The sequence below is a fragment of the Vanellus vanellus genome, assembly GCF_965231255.1.
Source record: "Vanellus vanellus genome assembly, chromosome: 4".
Classification (NCBI taxonomy): Eukaryota; Metazoa; Chordata; class Aves; order Charadriiformes; family Charadriidae; genus Vanellus; species Vanellus vanellus.
This window is the reverse complement of record NC_138909.1, coordinates 72,064,447-72,086,868: the sequence shown is the minus strand read 5'-3', so window position 1 is coordinate 72,086,868 and position 22,422 is coordinate 72,064,447. Positions and strand designations below refer to the sequence as shown.

General features: G+C 43.4%; 1 protein-coding gene across 1 annotated transcript in view; it reads right to left on the bottom strand.

Moving 5' to 3' along the window:
• Positions 1 to 22,422, bottom strand: part of GABRB1 (gamma-aminobutyric acid type A receptor subunit beta1) — a gene marked incomplete at both ends in the record, with an annotated part of 144,486 nt that overhangs the window by 11,272 nt on the left and 110,792 nt on the right. The gene's annotated exons all lie outside the window — the stretch shown is intronic.

Here is a 22,422-nt window from a genome sequence, read left to right as displayed (position 1 = left end):
GTTAATCAGGAATTCAGCCTTCTGTTGTGTGACATTTCTGTTCTACAGAAGCCACGTAGCCTCCTCTGTACCCAGGGGAAGCTTCTAGATGTGGAAAGGGAGAAGGCAGAAAACAAGGACAGAATTAAAGATTAAAGATCAATTTTTATCTAGCTCTAATACTACTACTTTTCGTTCAGGCTTGAGTTGCTCAGTTTGCCAACAGACTAATATAACATTAGCCAAACTTTTAAACTTTCGAGGAGGAGCTCTGGCAGTAAAACCAGGTTCAGATCCCAGCTTTGCATTTGATTGCCTATGCAGGCTGTGACAACATACGGAGTTCGGAGCCAGTGGCGGAAAAGATGATTCTAGAAGAATTCAGGTGCCTGTACTATCACCTGACAATGTCTGTCGGAGCTGTAGGTTTTCCTTTCATATTCATGCAGCATTTTATATTTTAATTAGATCATGCCATCTTTGATCTTCTGTTATCACAGAACTATTTCCTATCAACTTCAAAACTAGCATGTTCCTTCTGTTTCCTTTTAACAGCAATGTTGATTATTTATCATTTAATTAAAAATTAATTTGCCATTCTACAACTGGGAATGTTAACATTGTTGTTACCATTTTCAAAACCATCTTGATTAAACTCAAAAGTGACTGAGTTTCAAAAAAAAATCTCACAGTTGATGACATTTTTGAGCTAATATTTAAACTGTTTCCAATTTATTGCATTTTACTGCTTTCTCCAGATATCTACCAAAGGAGAGAACAAGATCTCATATCTTTTTAGATTTTTTCCTTCAGGTGTTAGATTTAGTCAGGTTTAAATTGTGTAACACAGATCAAATAACAACATGTGTCTGAACTGAAAGCTTTAGAAAACTTGACAGTAGTTTTTCCGGCTGAGCCAACTGTAGCGTCCGAAGCCTCTACGGAGTTAGGAACTTATCCTTTCGCAATGCAATTTCTAGCTAGGGAAATCAGTCTTGAGATGTCTTTTCCTATGAAAAGGTTATAGCCTCATCTCCGGAAGGTTGACCACATGCAGAACGGGTCTGTAGTTCCCCTGGTGACAATCAGAGAAGCTCTCACAACTTGCTGCCGGGCTCAAGGGACTGCTTGGCGAGTCTGCAGTTATTGAACAGCTGCCCTTCGATGCCAACACACAGTGACGGGCTGAACAAGGTGAAGTCTTCGCACATCTTGGTTGCCAACTGCTCAGTGCCACGGTTTGCTAACCATCCGAATCGCTCCCGAAACCGTACGAGCCTGTGTAATATGGATTGCTGCTGTTTGCTTAAAACCGTGCTTCCCATTCATTATGCTATTTTATTTTGGGAATGAACAATCCCAGGGCTGTCACGCCGGGCCCTCTGCGTGGCTGGTTTTCATTCCTTCCAGGTAGAAGGCGAAAGGTTTGCGCTGCAAAAGGTCAAGGCAGCTGCTTGGTAGTGGGGCTTCGGTAGCTGCTTTAAAGGCATCGCACACAACCACGCGTGAGCCACACGTAGGGTGACATAAAGGATGATTGAAGGAGGGAACGAAGACTGCTAAGTCTGTTTAAAAGGCCAAGAATAAGATTGTCGGGGAAGTGTTAACTTTGTTTACTCGTGTCCTGGCTCCGGCAGGGATGGGGTTAACCCCCCCAGGAGCCGGCAGGGGAGGAGGGCGTTCCCTCCCACGTGACCCATGCCCGGCTATAAGAGGCGCGAGCCGGGGCGGGGTGGTCAGTCGCCACCCGGGGGCGGGCTGCGGCGGGGCGGATGCGGTCGGCGCGCTGCGGTACTGTAATCGCGTCCTTATACTCCTTTATCGGTGTTATTGTTTGTCTTTCTTCTTCCCTTTGGCTGTTCTGTTAAATTACACTGTTTCAACCCACGAGTTTTGCCCTTTTCTGCCCATTTTTCCCACGGCGGTGGGAGTTGAGCGAGTGGCTGCGTGGCTCTTTGTTGCTGGCTGAGGCCAAACCACGGCAACTTACAAATCTGCATTATAAAAAAAAGTCTTTTGAATGTTTTCCCTTTTTAAAAAAAACCCCATACTTGCAGCAAAATAGAAGAAATGGTAAATTCTTGTCTCATACTGAAAGGGTATTGATTATGTGTAGACCCGCCACCACACAGACCTCCTCTACATGAGGTAGCAGTCATAGCTATTTCTTTGTCCTTAGGGGCCAGAATTAGAAAGAAGAAAGGTGCAGCACTACCCAGAAGTTTCACCTGTACGTGCTTTGAAGTCCTAGGTGAAGGTTTAGATGGGAGAATCCTCGAGTCTGCTTCAGGGCTTGGAAGAAAACGGTGAACCTGATTCTTCTGTTCTGTGCCATTGTCACCTGGGGCCCTTTTCACACCCCCTCTCTCCAGTTCTGCTTCAATTGTGCCGCTTCCTCGGTTGGTGCGTGCTGGGACCTGGGGCAGAGAGAGGAGCCATCTCCAGTGCTCAGCAAGTCCTGACTATATTTGCTGTCTCCTTGGGCAGCCTCTGCCAACCCCTCTGCAGTGCCTCTGCCTTTGCGGCAAAAGAGGGGATAGTTTTGTTGTTAAAACCACAATAGTCCCAAATAAACACCTGGGATATCACAGGGCAGATTTGGAAAAAGAGAACAGGCACACCTTCCTACAGAAAGATTGCACTGTGTTATTGGTGCAGCGCGTGGTGATGCTGGACCTTTGCAAAAACAGATTACGGGAGTTCTGTAACGTAGGCAAATGTGCTTGTCACTGGTCTTGGGAAGGTTTCTATGACTTTGGCTGCTAAATAAAAAGCAGAGCTACAAAGTTATAAAGTCAATTGACCAAAAGCAAGAACCTTGCTTGGAAGATTTCAGTGATGACAAGCCATCACTGCTGGCAGGCCATGTCTTTTAGCCTTTACAAACTTAAAGATTTCCAAATACTACAAAAAATGGATCTAATGTGAGGTGCTGCTGTTTCTAATATGCTGATTTGTTCCTTGATTTTACTCTAGTTAAAGCTGGGGGAAATGATGAGAAAAGGATAGTGATGGTTTTCAATCAGGAGCGTTCACATTTGTTAGCTCTCTGTTTAGAAGAGTAATTGAGCAGGAACATCTTCGTGTGGTTTTGTATAGAGAGAACATCAGTACAATCATGATTTCCTTGACAGTTGTTGTAATAACTCTGCCAGACACCAACATGGTGTAAACTGTCCCCAGGCAGTCCATTCCCTGATGTGATATGATTTTTATTGCGTGATGCCCTTCATTATGTGCTTCACATGTTGTGGGAGAGGCATTGCTTTCATGGCTGACGATGACTCACAGCTGCAGGACTTGGAGACCTTCATGTTCCACAGGTGTTGACATTGCTTTTTGCTTAGCAAACTCGAGAAGAACACAGTTGTCTGCAGTTTAAAGACTGGAACTGATCTCAGCTCTGACAGTCAGCAGAGGACAGATCACTCCTTTTTGAAGTGGTTAGTGCCTTCAAGTGAAGAGCCGTAGTGATGTAAATTAAGACACATTCAGTGTGGAGCATCGCTAGCTGCTGGCTAGCAGGCAATGATAAACCCTCAGTTCTGGCAGCATGTGCCTTTAACATTTACAATGGAAGAAAAGCTATTTCAATGGCAGAAAAAGTGGGTTTAGTTTGTGCAGTGGCCAGCTCTAACATGCTGATTCATTCACTGAACTTATCTGTACTGCCCAGGTATTCCCTCGGCAGCTTTTTTTTCTGTGTGATCCTTTTCCTTCTGCATATGTATCCATGTCACTGCTTTAAAGGGATGCCTCTGCTTCTGTGACAGAGAGAGCAGTACTTACAACTGGACAGTGACGTCTGGACACAAATTTCATAGAAGTCAAATATTGGCAACCTGAAATATTTCAATTGTGTTTGTAATAGCTGTGAAGAGTGGTTGTAATGTTAACTGCATGTCATGGTTTCAGCTGGGATAGAGTTGACTTTCTTTTTAGCAGCTGGTGTTTGGGATGAGAATAGTGTTGGTAGTGCACTTAAGGTTTTGGTTGTTACAAAGCTCTCAAGGCCTTTTCTGCTCCTCACACCGCCCCGCCAGTGAGCAGGCTGGGAGGGCACAAAAAGATGGGAGGGGACACAACCAGGACAGCTGACCCCAACTGACCCAAGGGCTATTCCATGCCATGTGACATCATGCTCAGTATATAAAGCCGGGGGAAGAAGGAAGGGAGGGATGTTTGGAGTTATGGCGCTTTGTCTTCTCAATTAACCATTACGTGGTATGGAGCCCTGCTGTCCTGGAGATGGCCTGCCCATGGGAAGCAGAGAATGAATTCCTTGTTCTGCTTTGCTTGCGTGTGCGGCTTTTGTTTTACTTATTAAACTGTCTTTATCTTAACCCACGATTTTTTTCTCACTTATGCTTTTCCAATTCTCTCTCCCATCCCAGTTGGGTGGAGCGAGCGAGCGGCTGGTGGGTCCTAGCTGCTGGCTGGGGTTAAACCACGACACTGCAAAAATCTAGAATTATTTCCCTAAGTATAAAAGAGCGTGAAATAAACGACATTTAGCTGATTTAATAACGCGAGTTGACCTCATTCCATTTATGCCCGCTCCCTAAAAACCAGAACCGTCTTCGCGTGGCCAAGCTCTGTTCCCCCGTCCGTCTCCCCCCCCGGCACTCGCCCGGTGGCCACCGGGTGGCGCCCGCACTCCGCGGCGGGGCAGGTCCCCAGCGCCGCTGCCGGGCCGCCGCCCGCGGCCGGTCCGGCCCGGAGCAACCGGCCCGGCCCCTGTCGCCGCTTTTGGCCGGGACAGCAATTAGAACGCGTTAGAGGAGCGCCGGGTCTCGGGAGGGATGGTGATGTGCTGCATGTCAGGACTTTGGCACAGGGGGTGCCCTGGGATTGAAGCACCTTTGCTCCATGTTTCCCGAGCAAACGCGTCCCGGTTCCTGAGCTGGCATCCCTAGCAGTCCAGCCCACTTAATCAAACAAATTCCCTAGGATTTTTGTGTGTGCTTCTTTTGACCTAAATAATAAGTGGTTACTAAGATTTTTTTTTTTTATTATTAATAAAGCTCCCATGAAAATTGAGCTATTTAAGCCTTTGTTTGCTTGCTAGATTCTTTCCCAGCTTCAATTCAAACCCATTAAAATCTGTTTAATTGCCCCTCAAGATATTAAACCTTTTGCTTCCTAGAAAATAATGTCTAGAAATTATAATACAGTCCTTGATGTGCCAACACTTTTTTTTTTTTTTTTTTAACTTCTAGACCAGCAGCTGAGAGTTTAAGTGAGAACATTTAGGCAGAAATACCACAGATCTAAAAAGTAACTAGATTCAAGCACGGCAAGAAATAGGTCATGTATAAATCTTGCTGTTCACAGAAAAAAATATTTTGGAAATGTTGCTGACGTTGTGCTATAGCCGAGGTTAACAGTGTATTAGATGTTAATGTCACCAGGCTGTTTTTTTTCCCACCGCAGCACTTACCATCTCAAATACCTCTGGGATGAACAAAGATCTATATTACATTACCTCAACAAATAAAAGTCATGGTTCTACTATTATTACCAATTCCACAGAGAAGTCCACATAGAGCACCATTTTCCTTCTGATTCTCCAGGGTAGGCAGCTCCAAAACACCCAGCGACAGGGTCTCTGCCTTGGGGTTTTGAGTCTAAGTTGCACATTTCAAAATAATATTTCCAGTCCATGTGCCCCAAATCATTTGGTCTTGTGTAAGGATATGAGGCTGGAACCCAACGCTCTTCCATCACTACCGGATCATCACTTTCTTAACAACTTGGTCTTTGTTGCTCAATGTATTCTTACAATATCATTTTTCTTGTTTCACGTGGTTGTCATTCCTATGACTGTATTAAAACAGGAAGATAAAACATTTCTTCCACACATCACCAAGGTGGTCGGTACAGTAGTAGATTTATTGTACTATTTCAACTTAAACCCAACATGAGAACGGGGCACCACAGACCTGAAGATGTGTTTTGGAAAGCAATATTGCTAGGTAACTAGTTAAGGCAATAGAATTGCTTGAAAAGGCTCCCTGACACCTGTGTTTGAGTGGGTGTTTGTATCTATAAGTGACTTTGTTTTCACTGAGAAATACTTTCTATAGGCAGATGGCAGATTGCAACTGGGGATGCGATTCAGAATTTAGCCTAAGCAATACTGACCCAAATGAAAACTTGGTTAGAGTGCTGGAGTACTACAAATTGTCAGTTACTTAAGAAGGTTTCTCAAATAAAAATAAATTTAACATATGGGGCAATCTGTTCCATCCCTGTTGGAGACATCACTTCCTATCCATTAGAAGCAGAAAATAAATGTTATTACAGCATAAAGTCACTCTTGAAACATCCTAATCTAGTTCAGAGAGTGAATTATAACCTTGCCTTACTGTGCAAACACCTTTGATATTGTTTTATTATTTGTTATCATTTTTTGCCCCTCTAACTTTATAAATCTCATTTGCCAGTGAAACTTGATACAAGGTTGAAAATCCTTTGGGAGAGGAATTGTTTGGTTTTGCTTAATAACTCTTTAATGGCTAACACAGCAGGACTTCTCAGTATCACTGTAGTCTCAATAGATGGAAACATTGAAGGTTTCTGGATAAGTAGTCAGTCTTGTACCGAAAATGCCCAACTGGTTTATTTGTTTCCTTCTACTGGATTATGCCAGTGATGTCAAAGGACCTACTGAGCTTAAAACAAATATAATGCAGTGCACAATCAGAAATACACATAATTATGTTTTACATAGTATTGCTTTCATGTGCAAGAGTACCTCTTATAAGGCATACTGGTATTTGTATTTTTTTCCTGTTCGCTAGTAAGAGTTTAATTCTCATTAGCTATAAAAAAGCGAACCAAGGAATTATTAGGAAAGGAAAGCAAATGCAAAATTCTTTGTTTGCATTTTCATATGCTTTCCAATTCATGTTGTGCTATTTCTTGACTATTATGCAGTTTTCTTTCTTTCCCCAAAATAGCTGTGCTAAGTTGGCTAAAAAGAAGGGCCATGGAGATGATGAAAGACAGACTTGCTTCCATCGCAGGAAGGACTGACTGATTCTTCAGCCTGCAGGTAAGGTGGCTGAGGGTAAGTTATGACAGAAGTCTGTAAGATCCTAAGTTAGCATGGTGAGCTTGAACAGGACATGATTATTCACAATCCCTCACGCTTCCAGACCAAGAAAGCAACACGTCGTATGTCTAGTGGCTAGTTTGGAAGACATGAAGGGAAATACAACGTGCAGATAAACTGCAGAACCCATTGCACAAGGTGAAGCGGGTGTCAGAAGTTTGCCCTTGTTCAGAAGCTATCATATATTCACAGAGTAAAAATCTATCCAGGTTATTAAACACAATTATACCATTTCTGATTTCAGGTAGCCAAGGGCAGAACACTTACTAGAGGAGTTTATGGGGGAAATATCAGCATGTATATCCTATGCTGTGTTTTAGCTTCATAGACGTGTGGTGCTGGCCACCGTCAGAGGCAAGATGATGGGTGAGACAGACGCTCTGTCTGAGACAGTACAGCAGTTAAGGGTCTGACATGTTCCACTGCAGCCTGATCTGTCTGTCTCATGGCTTTCACCTTTACAACTCGTATTTTTACTTCATCACTGGAGCGATGATTTTTGGCCTGATGTTGAGTGCCTCTGACTTTACACATCTTTATGTAATTAATGTAAATGAAATTGTGATTAGAAAAACCTGTTCATGCCCACACATTTTGTATAGTAATAAGTAACCTGCCCGTAGTAACTCAGTGGCCAAAATGTCACTAAAAACTCGGTGGTCTCTTACACGCAAATGTTTAGCGAGCAGTACTAGTGATTTAACTTTGGACTTCAGACATTTTGATGACCTGTTGCCTCAAAAATAGCAGCAGTGATATTACTTTTTAAATTTTTTCCCAACAAAGTAAGTGTGCAGTATGTGCTCCTGACTAGTGTCTTCTTGTGTAAACTAGATCCTTGCGTAATTGTACATGTAACGTGCAGATGGACAACTGCTATTAACTGATCAGCCCTGAGAAGTACAGCCATCATGCATCAGTTTCTACAGACCTTTAGTTTATAGTCTAGTTTGAATGGCTCTAAAGCATGAAGTTTTAAAATGGTGCTTTAGTAGTTGCAACTGTTGAGGATCTGTTTGTTCAGCTGCTTCCACGTTTCTCGCTTCTTAGCCTGAATCTTCTCCTGTGGTGTTGAAACCAGCAAAGTTCTGAAGTCACACCATCGTGTTCTTGTCTAAAGGCCAGTCAACAGTGATCAGGGCAGAAGCTATGCATGAGGAGATTAACCCCAATAGTTTCCTTGCCTTGCATCCAGGTTCACTTGCTGTTGGTACCAGACTGTCCTTGAGAGTTCGGATCTGGGAAGAGAGGTGTTGTTTCTTGTCAGAAATCCCCGTCGTCTTCTCTTGCTTACGTTCTGAGATGCCTTTTCCCTGGATCTGTTTTTAGCTTTCTCCTTGCCCCTTTCTTCCTCGTTTGAATGGACACTTATACTGGATACCAGCTGTGTCTCAATCCACTCAAAGTTGAACTAAAGCTCCTGACTTCTGGTGAGGTTTGTTTGGGTTTTTTTCCCCTCTTTCTTTTATCTTCTACCCTTCATTCCCCCCTGGTTTGATGAGGAGGGAAAAAAAATCCATCATCAGGAGCACTAAAATGTGGAGCACTAAAATGTAGACCACAAATTGCGTCTGCTCCGATTCTGGCTGTGCAGGCTGGGAGTGCCTGACTTGGGGTGAGAGACCTTGGTGTGTTGAGAGAGGCCTCACCTCTCTTGGATGCCCAGTGGTGCAGTCCCTCAACTCTTTCTGACTCGGAGGACTTCCACGCCTTCATGAACCGGACTAAGGTAACCTGCTTGCAACGCTGTCAGGAGCACATTTTATGTAGAGTTTGCAAATCACCCTTTTCATCCTTTGGTTCCCTCCTCCTTCTTTCCCGTCTAGAAGTGCCGTACAATAGACATGCTAGACCGTATCCCAGTCTGAGCCGTAACCCTGCAAGTTTTTTCTGACTTGAGTTGCTTTACAAAGTTAAAAAGAGAACAGCACTATTTATAAGTCCATTATGTAAACATTAGCAACAGAGGTCCAGCTGCTTGGCATTCAATTAATTTAGTTCAGTCAATATTGCATGGTACATAGTTTTGTTTGCTCGTATTGTAAACACATCTTGCCCTTGAGCACTTACTTCATTTGGCTAATTAAGATCTACTTCTAAGTGCTCCCATTTGGTTGCCAGGCAGGCTCCCTCAATTTTAGATACAGCTGTTGTACTCGGTAAAAAAAGACATTTAGAAATCCAGGTCCGTCTGGTCTGTGCTCCATCGTGTCAGGCCAAAACCTGCTCTTGGTTAAGGCCGTGAGGCCTCTGCTTTCAACGGGGCTCGGACCGCAGATGAAAGAGGACGTGTTGTGTTCCTCACTTCTGCCAGCGTGGCTTATGCAAGTACACCTTATATTCCTACGCAATATTGTGTTCCTCTATCCGAGATAGTAAAAACCCTTTTAAAATTTTAATTACTTAATTCAGGTGCTTAAATTTTTCAGAGGGGTAAATACTGGGGTAAGTACAAGGCCAAGGTACTTGGGCGTTTTAGATAAACGATGAGAATGAGGTTTTCATGGTGGTCTCAGTCGCTTTTCTGACTGCGTAAGTAGATGAATTTTCAATTCATGAACAATTGTAGAAAGATTTAAAGTTATACTGAGCTACCTGAAAATTTTTGTTCAGACAAAATTGAGTGAAAAAAGTACTTTTCTAAACAAAATTATTTTCAAATAAAAATAACAACTATTTTGACTCTTGAAAGTGAAATATTGACTCTTTTTAGAAAATATATTTTGCAATGCACATGTATTGTACATGTATTACATTTTTTCTGCATGCATGTTTTGCCAAAATTGTTGCTCATTACTGAATTGATACACTTCACTGGGGAAAAAGCCTTGCCTGAAAAATACCATGTTATTCTTTTTGACATTGTTACAAGACCATGAAAGGAATTTTAGATTTGACTTTTGTTTTAAAACTTTGTCACCTATCCGCTTTACTTCTGTAACCATAGGTAAATACTAAATTCTGTACTGCCAAGAAATAGGAGCAAGAAAGTCCTACAAAGAACAAAAAATTAGGGAAAAGTACATCCAGATCTATACTTGGTAACAGATTTATAGCTGTAACGAGGGAGGAAAAAAAAAAAGGAGCTTCAGATTGAATTCTGGTCTTGGTTGCACAGAAATGACTCCCATTGCTTATGAAGCTGGGATGGCATTGGCTTCTCTGAGGAAGTTTACCTCCACTAAGGCACTGAGATAAGCCACCATCATTTTAAACACCTTGACACGTACCGCAGTTCACAGCTGGGCTAAGCAGTGAAAGCTATCGGCATTTTTTGGGCTGCCTGTCTTGGTGAGACTGATTTTGTGCTAGCAATGCTTAAGAACAAAATAGCAAAACAACGGTAGAAAATAGCAAAATTTTGTTACTACTAAGAAATTATACACCACTTTTCATCTATAGACTTTAGTGCCGTACAAAATCAATCCATCTCCATTTTGTAGGGAAATGTGAAGTGCATAAAGGGGAAGTATAGAAGGAATATATCGCATTTTACTAACACGTTGCATTATTAATTTCGAATCAATGGCAACCCAAAGACAGGTGTATGTAGAGAAATGTTAGGCCTTACTAGTCTGGTATGACTGTACAGCCCTGGCCAATAATTAGAATTAAAAATTTGCGTGTTTCCTTGGGCAATGATCAGGCTGGGTTCAGGGGTGGAGTGGAATCCCGAAGAGAGGAGATGACTGGCTTCTCGGACACCGAGGTGTCCGTGATACTGCTATGGCTGCTGTTTTTCTTTAAGCACTAAAGAACGAGCAGGGGATTTCTGTGGCTAAAAGCATAGACTAACGTCAAGGAACAGGGTTTTTAGGTCATTGATGTACAAAGTCTGCTTAGTGTCTGCAGCTTTGTGTGGAGGCCGGCATGCGGCACACGCTCATTAGTGGACTAATACAAGGTGTTAATGGAAGGGCAGGTGCTCCATAGAGAGAGAAGGTCCAAGATCTTAAAATCAGCGGATTCTGAGTAATTTTCTGTGTGCCTAATCCTGTTGATACAAACTCCTTCCCATAGTAAGTGTGTGAAATATTTGAATTACAGGTTCTGTTGCTTTGACCCGAAACGTGAATTCAAATAAGGCGGTCATGGTCTCTGTGGTTTGGATTAGAAATGTTAATATGTTAAATAACTGTGTGTTTTCTCAGGAAGAACTCTCCGCGGGTAATTTAGTGTACATAGGCACTTACAGAATATAAATGAATGAGAATGGAGATAGATTGCTGAGCAGGTTAGCCATATATTCTGACTTAAAAGCAAGTCATTGAGGGTATTAGCCAAAATTGCACCTCACCGGCAGGAACAGATATACTGGATAGTGTTCTAGCAGCCTTTAGGTGCTGCTTCGTTAGCTCGGATCAGTTACTGTGCAACCTTTCCATTTTCCCTGGCCATCAGCACTGTGCCTATGCAGCCCTGATCCTGGCTGGCGTCCAGTGCCTCGTCTCAAACGAATCTTTGTCTAACTCAGTCTCCATCAGCATGCTGAGGGACTGTTGTCCCTTGTACGAACCAGGCTCGCACTCCAATGGCAACAGGTATTTGAAAGACTTGAGGGAGACAAACACGCACCTCTCTGCACAGCTGGTTCTGCCTGGCCAGGGACATCTGGGCTGGCAGTGTGGGAAACCTGGTGCTGCAATTTCCGTGGAAGCCTGATGAATTGGGCCCCTCACCACGAGAAGGACATTGAGGCGCTGGAGCATGTGCAAGGAAGGGCAACAAAGCTGGTGAGGGGTCTGGAGCACATATCTTATGAGGAGCAGCTGAGGGAACTGGGGTTGTTTAGCCTGGAGAAGAGGAGGCTGAGGGGAGACCTTATCGCTCTCTACAACTACCTGAAAGGAGTTTGCAGAGAGATGGGAGTCGACCTGTTCTGTCAAGTAACAGCTGATAGAACAAGAGGAAATGGCTTCAAGTTGCTCCAAGGGAAGTTTAGATTGGGTATCAGGAATAATTTCTTTACTGAAAGGTTCATCAGGCATTGGAATGCTTTACCCAGGGCAGTGGTAGAGTCCCCATCCCTGGAGGTATTGTGTAGATATAGTGCTCAGCGACATGGCTTAGTGGTGGGCTTGTCAGTGTTAGGTTGATGATTGGACTAGATGATCTTACAGGTCTTTTCCAGTCTCGGAGATTCTGTGTGATTCTGTGATTGAGGGCTGCCAATCACCAGAAAAGTTAAACCCAGTGAAAAAATCATATTGGTATGAATGAACCCTGCAAACACAACTGAAATAAATGCTCTTGAATTTTCTAACAGACTATGGTTTGCTCATAACGGTAGTTTCCTTGTACAGGCTACTCCTACACTTAATGTTTGTTGTTCTAAGTTAATGAGGATAATGAATAAATAAATAAAGCTGTTAGAAATAGTAGCAGAAAGCCAATGGAGGAAGCATTAAGAATTTTATCAGAAGGACGCCATTCTGTTCTCAGTTCTGCAGAGTAGATTCCTGAGGGCTGGAGGTCTTGTATGTAAGTATACTGCCACTTAATAAAACTACTTCACGCTAGTGTTGTGCCAGGTCAGGTAAGCGGTCTTTCCACAGAGAGACTCGAGGCATTGTTTTTTGTTTATTTGTATTATTGTGGTGCCAAGGAGCTGAAGGTATAGATCAAGACACAGAGTTCATAAGCACTGAAAAGAAAATTTCTCAAGATTTAGAATACCAGTAAACTCGGATGCATTTGGGGCAAGGCTTCATTCTCACAAATTGAAATGAATCCATGAGTACCAGAATCTTCCAGTTTGTTCTGGGTTTTGTTTGTTTTATACGGCAATTCACACCTTGGCAGAAGACAAGTAAATACATAAGCTGTACTTATGGCTGTAACATCCTAGGACAATTGCATTACCTCAAAGCACAATATGCCAGTTCTTCCAAAAATGTGATATGATTATTTTCCCTGCTGCTCTGGCTGCAGAAATACAGACTTATTTAAGAGCACAGCTCTTTCCTGAGAAACCTTCTCTAAATGGACCCTTATTTTTGAAAAGCAAGCCCCGTTTTTGCTTTTGCCGTTCCCCTGGCTGGGGGCTGTCAAAGGCTGAAGGCTGAGACCTGGTGAGGCTGTGCTGGGAAGCGACTCAGCCCCGGCTTTCCTGTCCACTGTGGTCACCAGGGGACAACCTGGGCCCTGTATCGGTACCTCTGAGGCTGCTCAGATGGCAATAAAAGGAGAAGAGCAGTCGGTGAGAATAACTCTATGTTCCTCTGTGTGCAACAGAAGAGTGCTTAAGATATACCAGATCGGTGACTCGGCTAATTTTGTGCGCTCACACACTGAAATGATCGAGTGTCAAGTATTTGCTATTAAAATCTAGGCATCCTTATAGAGACAAGCTATCCATCTTTTTGAAAATAAAAAGGGAAAGTCATATAGACTATACTATCAGCATCTGAGTAACTTCTAAATTTGTGTGCAGTGTAAAAAATGCATTGCGAAAGTAAAGTAAATGGTTTATAGTCCTCTGGGGAAAGAAATCTTTCCAAAGTGTGGAAACAGAGAAGTCACTGTGGCTTAACACTAGTGTAGTGTGAAGAATGAATTATTTTAGCTTAGTGACTGACTTAAAAGATGAGCAGTAAGGAATGACTGAGCCAAAAATATATTTTAAATTTTGAAGTGAAAAAAAAAAAAAAAAGAAACATACAGTCCTATTTGGCTAATTTCTCAGTTTCCATATCGACAAGCTATTTGTGAATCTGCCTCTCGGAGTATCTGAAAAACAACTTGCTCAGCTCCACAGCGCTGTGCTAGTCTTTCTGTCCCCGTGATGTTTAAACCTGCTGCTGTGGCTGCTCATGCCGTCATTTTAAAACCACTCCTGTTTTGCTGCCAGCGTGTTCTCTGCAGCTCAGAAGGAAGTTACTGTGGATCTACAGATTGCTGTGTGCGTGCAGAGTCTCTCTCCGTGGGTGATCCTTCTGAGAGTGAATTTGCACTGATACCAGCTCAGTGTGTGTATTCTGCAGAGGGTAGGGGCAGTGAGCTAGGGTGTCTTATCTGAATGTCTTTAGAAATGATTAAAGTGTGTTTCAAATTGCAAAATGTGTTGCCCAGAGAGCAGTCGCTTTGCTGTCCCAATGGGCAGTATATGGGATCACACCAGCAGCCTGCGTGTGCTGAGCTCCATTCCTGCTCTTGCTGGGGTATCTCCTATGGTACCGTCTTGCTTGTTTTATGAGTGCGAGGGGATAAAGTATGCTTTTCTGTTTTTCTGGTGTTAACTGTTCTTTTGCTAGGAGAAAAAAAAGGATTCTTTTTGTGGGTGGGAGCTGGTTGCCTGAATATGACCTTTGATCCATGGCAGAGCCCTTGTGAAAGAAGTCATTCTGTGCATGTCATAGAGCAGGCAGCAACGGGAGTACAGAAGAAGGCATGGATGGAGACCCACCTGCACACCGGTGAGTTGTGAATGCTGTGCATCGGGTGAAATGCTAAGAACCTCCTATCACTTATGGCTGGCAGATTAAATCAAGATGGGCAGGCGGGAACTCTTCTGCCTTTTGCATTCAGATAGTTAATCTCAGAAAGATCCCACTGTTTGTGTGATATGCGTTTTGGAACAGATACCTCGCTCTCCCTCTTCATAGTCCACCAAGTTTGAAAGAAATTTAAGGCTGAGTATGTATTTTAGAGCAGTTAAAGGAATTGGCCAGAAGCAGAAGAGAGCTCTTAGCCCCAGGGCTACACCGCAATAACCAGGGACAAGTCAAAGCGGAAAAAATGATATCTTTTTTTCCCCTCCCAGGATTTGCAGGGCCTGTGGGAAGTGACACATGACAGGACATGGGTTTATGTCTGACACGTCTCATGGGGGAGCAGGGGGAGGCTGACAGGCGGGTGAGTGGGAGAAACTCTTCATTTACAGATGTGGCAGAACTTAAGCAACTGTGAGGGTGGGAGCTGCCCTCATTAGAAACATCAGAAAGATGGAATCTCTTAAAAAAGGCATTGAATTGAGTGTCCTCCCAGACTTCTTTTTTTAACAGGGAAGGGGCCTTGCAACTGGTTTTTAGAATACTCTGAGCAATGAGCTCCTTTGGGAGGGAAGAAATTATGCCTTCTGTGGAAGCAATTTGATATGGTTGGTGAGAAGAAGCAGGATGAGACCAGATGCCCTTTTAGTGGTTTCGGATACTTTAGGGAAAAGACGTGAGTGGATCCAGCTCAAAGCTCCTGCTGCCTCAGGTACCAGCACAGTCATATTCATTAGTGAATTTTTATTGCCAGGCATGAATAAATTGCTGGATATCTGGTGCCTGCAGACAGGCAAAGGAAAAGCTGGCTGGGAAAGCTTGGATTTAAGACAGGTTTTTCATCTCTAATAAAAATAGCCCTTTTTTGTTTGAGGTGTAGGTTCTTACATCCTTGGTAGTTCAAATGCAATCATACCCTGGATCAATGTAATCCTGTCTCAAGCAGGGAGCTGTGATAAATCTGTTCAAATCTCATTCTGTCAGACCACTCTGTGCCAACAGAGGTGATAATGAATGTTTAGGTATGAACACGGTTACTTTTCCTGGCAACAAACTATGTAGAGGTTCAGATGGAGTATTTTTATTGATTGACTGCAATATCACTTTAAGTTGGTTGCGCTTTCATCAAAGCATTACATATATTTAGTGTTAGGTCTATTTCTATGTGAAGCAGGGACAGCCATAAAAACAACGGAGTCAAGGCAGAATTGCCATTTTCTATCCTGTAGCCAACTAAATAAATCTTCCTCTTTTCCTAACTTGCTCTGTTCAGGTTTCTGTGGGCTTGTTCAGCTCTCCCACACAAGTGAAGTGGTTTCTAAGAGTGCTGCTGACAAGGCTAACGCCTGGTTCAGTGTTGCAGTGTCAATCCCCGAATCACGCTGCAGCATCACAGTTGTCATAGAGACACAGATTTTTGAGACCAAAGGGACAGTTCCGATAATCTGCTCAGACCAGTTGTAAAACACATAGTAGCTTGCCAATAAGTAAATAACTTTGCTAAATTGGAGCGCAGCCTGGCTCTCCCTCTCCTGTGACAGTGAAACACATTTCACTTAAGTTTGGGGGCTGCTGGAAGAGAAACCCCAAATCGGGAAAAAAATTGTTGTCAGAGCGGTGCTGTTGGCACATCGATTTTTTTCTGCTGAGTGAAAGCCAGGTGCAAGCTTAGGCCACAAGGTCACACCGTGATTGTGATACTGGTGACTTCAAAGGGACAAAGAGTATTGGAGCAATAACAGTACCCCGTCTTATCGTCTAGGTGGTGCGGTGAGGTGATTGCAGTGATGCAGTGAGGGATGCTGCAGTGGGGCAGCTGTCTGCAGTCAGAAGTCTCTGACAGACGGGTGCTGGGTGATTTAGCTCCAGCAGTTTGATGCTACTGCCCCTGCTTGTTTGCCTTCTCGTTCTTTCCTCCCCCTTGTCAGCTGAGATGTGTGTCTGCATCTCACCCATGCCGGTCCAGAGCCTGCTGCAGCTGCTGCCAGGGACCGTGGGTTTATGCCAAGGCACCGGCTTGTGAACTGCCATAGCGGTCGTAGCCCTTGCCAGAGGCTACCTGGTACAGCAGAACTAACAGCTGGGGGATTTAACATCTTAAATTGCCAAGCTGACGTCCGTCAGAGCTCACGTGAGTGTGCCAAGCAGCCCGGGTAACCTCCAGCCAAGTATTAAGTCTCCTCTGTCCCGGTATATGCTAATCTGTGAGAAATGGATTGTTAGAGATCCCAGCTCCGCTGATGAAGCAGCTCCAGTTACAAAATCCCTTGATTTTATACACAGAAGTTTCCAGTGGCCATCGTGGTATTAGACACCGAAACAGGTGCAAAGCCTCTGATACGGTCTCCCCATCTGCCGCCGCAGAATTTGGAATAAGGTGAACTGCTTGAGCAAAGCCATGAAAATGTGTGTGAAGGAACATGTGCAACCAAAATGCTCTCCTCCTCCTGAATGTGTACATTTCTCTGGTTGTCAGCTGTGCAGACATAGCTTCTGCAGTCCTGTCAGATAGCTTCGGGAAAGCTGGAAATGTAATTTTTTAATGAAAATAATCTGCTGGCTCGATATAAGCACGTATTATCCCCGCATTGACTGCTCTGCTGGAGGGGTTTGCTCATAGGGCAGCGCTTGATTCTTTGTGCTCTTTTCCCATTCCTGTGTAGCACGGTTGTTTTGCTGCTATTTGCAGTGCCTTAAATTGCTCGCTTGTAAGTATTATTAAGGAACAACTCTTAGTGCTTTAGATTTTCAGGGCTTGTCATTGGCTAATTTCCACAGCATCCCTGTGAGGTGTAATGACTCGCTGCCTTTCTGCTCACGAATAGTGCTGTGTTCCTCTGTTCTTTGAGTAGCTTAAGAGCAGTTCATCTGTGGGACTGCTTGGTTCCTCTGGAGCGTGCTCCTTCTGCAGGAGGAGTAAGTGTCCCTTAAAAGCGCGAGGGAACTCAAGAGAGGGCCAGGCGGTGTGCGCGACAGAGCCGGTGTGCTCTGGCACTGCTACAGAGCTGCGCAGATGTTGTGGATGCTCCGGGGAGCGCTGAGCTTGTGGAGGGCCAAATGTGCATCCAGCTCGCTGGGTTTAGAGGGGAGGAAGCACCTCAGGACAGGGAGAGGACCCGCTCGGGTGCCACCTTCCTACCACCCTTTAGGGATGAAGGAGATCCTGCAGCTCTCATGTTGAGGGGGAGCGGGGAAGGAGGGGGGGGATGGTTTGCAGCCACTTTCTGACCTCACATCCGTGCAGGGTCTAGCTACAATCTGACCCTGGATGAGTAAATGAGACTGAATTAAGGAAACAGAGAGGACTTCAAACACAGGGAGATGGGATGGTGCCACGTGCAATGCTTATGAATCTGAGCGTAAAACCTGTTAACCAACACGCTTTCCAAAGGATGCTGTTCAGGGAACCACAGGGCAGCCCTGGTGTCCCTGTACATGGAATTAGAACAGGTAATGATCCTGATTTGCTCATAAAGTTCAGAGTTTTTTTAAGGGGTATTTGACAATGGTGTGAGGAACACACGGTCCATCTTGGCCATGGTCTAGTGTCTCAGCATTGGTTTGTCTGTTCGGCTTTTGCTTGCTCTTTCTCTTGCACAGTCACACTGCTTGCGATTGCACCTGCAGGTATGCGCCTCCCCGCGAGCCGTGAATTTACATCTGCAGGGGACTGCAGATCAGCTTAATAAACTTAATTTAAATTCCACTTAAATTTGAGAAAAAACTACTTCTCAGTGAGGGTGACAGAGCACTGGAACAGGCTGCCCAGGGAGGTTGTGGAGTCTCCTTCTCTGGAGACATTCAAAACTCGCCTGGACGCCTTCCTGTGCAACCTCATCTAGGTGTTCCTGCTCCGACAGGGGGATTGGACTAGATGATCTTTTGAGGTCCCTTCCAATCCCTAGCATACTGTGATACTGTAATAACTACTCCTGTTTAAATGCACAGTAGATGTTTTACATGCCCATACAGACTTTTGACTTGGTTTATTATTCAGCCTTTCTATTTTTGCTTAAATTCCTAATTGTTGCGTGCGTTTTCTACAGGCGTTACACTCTCCTCATAAACATTTATCTTCATTTCTGAGTTAATTTACAGTGTTTCTGCTGATCAGATATAATTGAGCGGGTGGGGCTGAGGAAAGGGCCATCCGCTTGGAACAAAACATTTGAAACAATTAATGAAAAAACAGACAGGGAAGATTCTCAGTGTGAGTTGTGGTGGTTCAATTGACAAAAATGGAGCCATGCCAGTTTTCACCAGCTGAAGATCAGACATGTTACTCCTGTGTCAGATTATGTGCTGCTGAGAGCTACTAGATTTAGGGATATTAGTATTGCATATATTTACACATCCATGCAGGTCTTTTTACTGTCTATGTGTCCAGTTTAGTTTATTGTATTCTTTCTGCATGCATCAAGCTTGCGTGATTACTGGCAGCACCAACGATAAAAATGCTGTTAAGAACAGAGGTTAGGATTAAAAGAAGGTTGATGTTATTGTTATTACATTCCTGCTGAAGCCAACAAGGCTGTAGGTAGCAGAAGAAGAAAGTCGTGGCAATGGCAAATTAGAGCTCATCTCCTCAAAGCAGATTATCACTCAGTGCTGGTTTCCATGAACCATACTGCTGTGGAAGCTGGTGCTACAGGGGTTAAACCATATTATAAACGTACACAGTATAAAAACAAACAAAACCTCTTTCCAGTGCTTTGAAAATGGTGTGACATAGTGCAGAGTACCTGCCTAGCGGTCAGAGATGCTGCTTGCTGTTACATGGGCAGTTCCAGGATTGCTTAGTGATTACAGCACCACCTTCCCCGGTCCTTTTATGTAAGAAACAGTTCTGCCCCAGGGGTTTACTTAATTCCTGTCTCTCCCATAATTGAGGTGGATAAGCCTTCCTTTCAAAGGCATTTTTTTTTTTTAACCAAGAAAATGTTAACAATTTGATTTTAATCCCGGCTCTGTGAAGGTGTGTGTACTGGCACAACAGAAAGCTGAATAGCTGATGTGCGATGCAGAAGCTGGAAGGAGAGGTTGAGGGTGGGAATCTCATACAGTGGTTCTGTCATGGAAGAAAACATCACGTGCCTAATGCATGTGGCACTGGCAGTGGTCACAGTTATCACCTCTTTATTCACCCTCTCCGCTCTGCCCCTGGTAGCTTTCAAGGGGATTAATGGGTACGACTAAGTGCTGAGTCCTCAGGACAACTGGCTAACTTGTACTCAAGTGCCTAAGAGAGAAGTAGGCAGCCTGCTCTTCAGGACTATGTTCTTCTGCCAGGTACATGAACAATAACTTTCAAGGGTTTTAGACACGCAGAGGAGAAAAGCTGTGTTGCATTAGAAGGTATATTTTAGGTGAAGAATTGTCAAAGATGCCAGTGCTCCTGACACATCTACTACCTGTGGGGTTTTGGTAGCAGGTAAGCCGGTTTGTGCTTTTGGGAAGTCCCACAGTTCTTAGGAGAACTGATCTAAATACTCATGAAATGTAATGCACTCTGCCAATTTTGGCCTGTTTGCAAATTGTGGATAAAGACTTTGTTGATTTCTTTGGATCAGCTCACCAAGTATTAACATATCAACATACATATCTTTGGAGACATGAATTATTTGTAGCAAGTGTTCAAAAGGTCTGAAAAGCAATTTTCTTTTGGGGGTGTGTGACTGGCCACAAGTGGCATGATATTCTCTCATCCCTGATTGTGTTAGCATTTTAATTGCTTGTTCCATCTAATGCTAATTTTGATTCTTGATGAGGTCTCAATGGTAGTATCTAAGTGCATTCTCACTAAGCATTCATTCCTACAAAGCTTCGTTTATGTGAAAGCTTGGGAATAAAGAGGTATGAGCCAGCCAAGTGTCAGTCTGGTATCATTATTTGGGCTGCTAGCTGACAAACGCTTGTGTACTTTGATCAGCTTTAGTCACGGTTGGGCCGGAGACTTCAAATCGACTATCTCCCAGCAAATAAATTCTGGTATGAATTCGGTATGAAGGCAACTTCAGTATGAAGTCACCCATTTTGATTGTTGTGGTACTGTATATATATATATATGTATCCATTTCTTCTGCTGATCAGGTAGAGAAGTTACTGAAGAGATGTGTTTTTCACTTTATTTTGAAAATTAAAAGATGGCATTCATTTTGTGCCCTGTTAAGTTTAAGCTGGAAGATGAGGAAAGAAGCAGCAAGCAACATCAAGAAAACTGTTCTGTGCCAAAAAAAGACAGGGAACTGCAAAGCCCAAGGATGTGTATGACAACTACACAGCTTAATGAGCAGCTCTGTAGGTCCGGTAAGGTGGTGGACTATGAGACTTGGCCAGAGTTTGCACCAGCAGTAGTAAGTATCTGGGGAGATCATTAGGGTGATGGGCAGCACTGGAAAGGGAGGTTACAATTGCCTACTGCCTCCGCTTCTCGGGAATGAGAAGAAAATGGCTGTATACGTGTTCGTACACAGGGGTGTGGGTTTGCGGGGCTAACTGAAAGCAGGCATACAGGGCAGGTTAATGCATATTGGTCTAACACAAGTATTCATTACGTGCACATGGACTTGGCCCAGCTTGCCACGCTACTGCGCCTCTTGTGGGGTGTTTACTGTGGTGCGTAACCAGTTATGACCTTCCAGAGTCTTGTACGTGTTGAATGGCGAACAGAGAATAAGCTGTTGTGGTGATGGCAGCTATTGGGGTGCCTCACGGGGAACCTTAACAGCAGTGTCTCCCTGCTTCTCTTTCTGAGGTGTCTGCCCGCAGTGCCAAAACACTAGGATCTTAAAAATAATAAACGCCATTTTTCAATCGCTGAAGAAATAAATGAGCAGGTTCTGTTCAGACAATGCTCTCTAGTAAAAATATTTTTCATTAAGCCTACTATGAGTGTTTACTTGATGGGAATCATTTGCTGGTGAAATAAAAGCTTTGCTGTTCTCCACCTGGGAGAGAATTTCTAAAATCACTATAGAATGACATTCCAGGAAAAGGAGCAAAAGCAAATAATTCCTGGGGAAACATTTCAAGATTCTTACCACACAGTTTAAAATCTAAATGAGAAGCTGCACCTCCATCGACTTATATTAAGGCCAATATTGATTACGCACTTACAAAGAAACAAAATACTTCATGATGGAGAGTAATTTTGAAAGTGTGTGCCCATTTCAATGCTTTAAATAAGGCACATTTCTGATGCCATCAAGTAAAAATTATAAACAAGTATAAACATTGTGCTGAGAGTCCATCCTGTCTCTCAGCAGTGCTGTAGACTGACTGTATGCTTTTTTCAGTGCATGACAATCACCATCTCACAGATATGTTGAGCTATATTACATTTACGTGTACACAACTGATGAAGAGTTCAGAATAAACTGAAATCTTTCTCAGCATCATTTTCTAAGGCTCAAAATGATTTTGTCTTCTTTGGTTTAGTTATTTATTTTATATTTGTGTTGCAATACTATTAAACGTTTCATATGTGAATATTCCACTGTTTTGACATTGTGAAAATGCTTTTATTTGTCAAATCTGAGCAACTGATGACTAATGGAATCCTTTTGAAAACTGATGCTGTGAGGTTTTGGGGAATTTAATGTCTTTTCGGTCCACAGGAAAATCTTACGAGTTTCTGCAGAATGAACACTGTACTTACTGAACTTCTGAGAACTTTTAGTTCCTTGAACGGGATGTGCTACAAACAATGAAAACATCGCTTTTGTTGATGACATAGGTATTAGGAAATTATTTTGGTTAATCCTGGATTGGCTTGATTCTCTGTTTATTTAACACTTCAAACTATCCATCAAAGCAGAGGTTCAAATGCTAAAATTG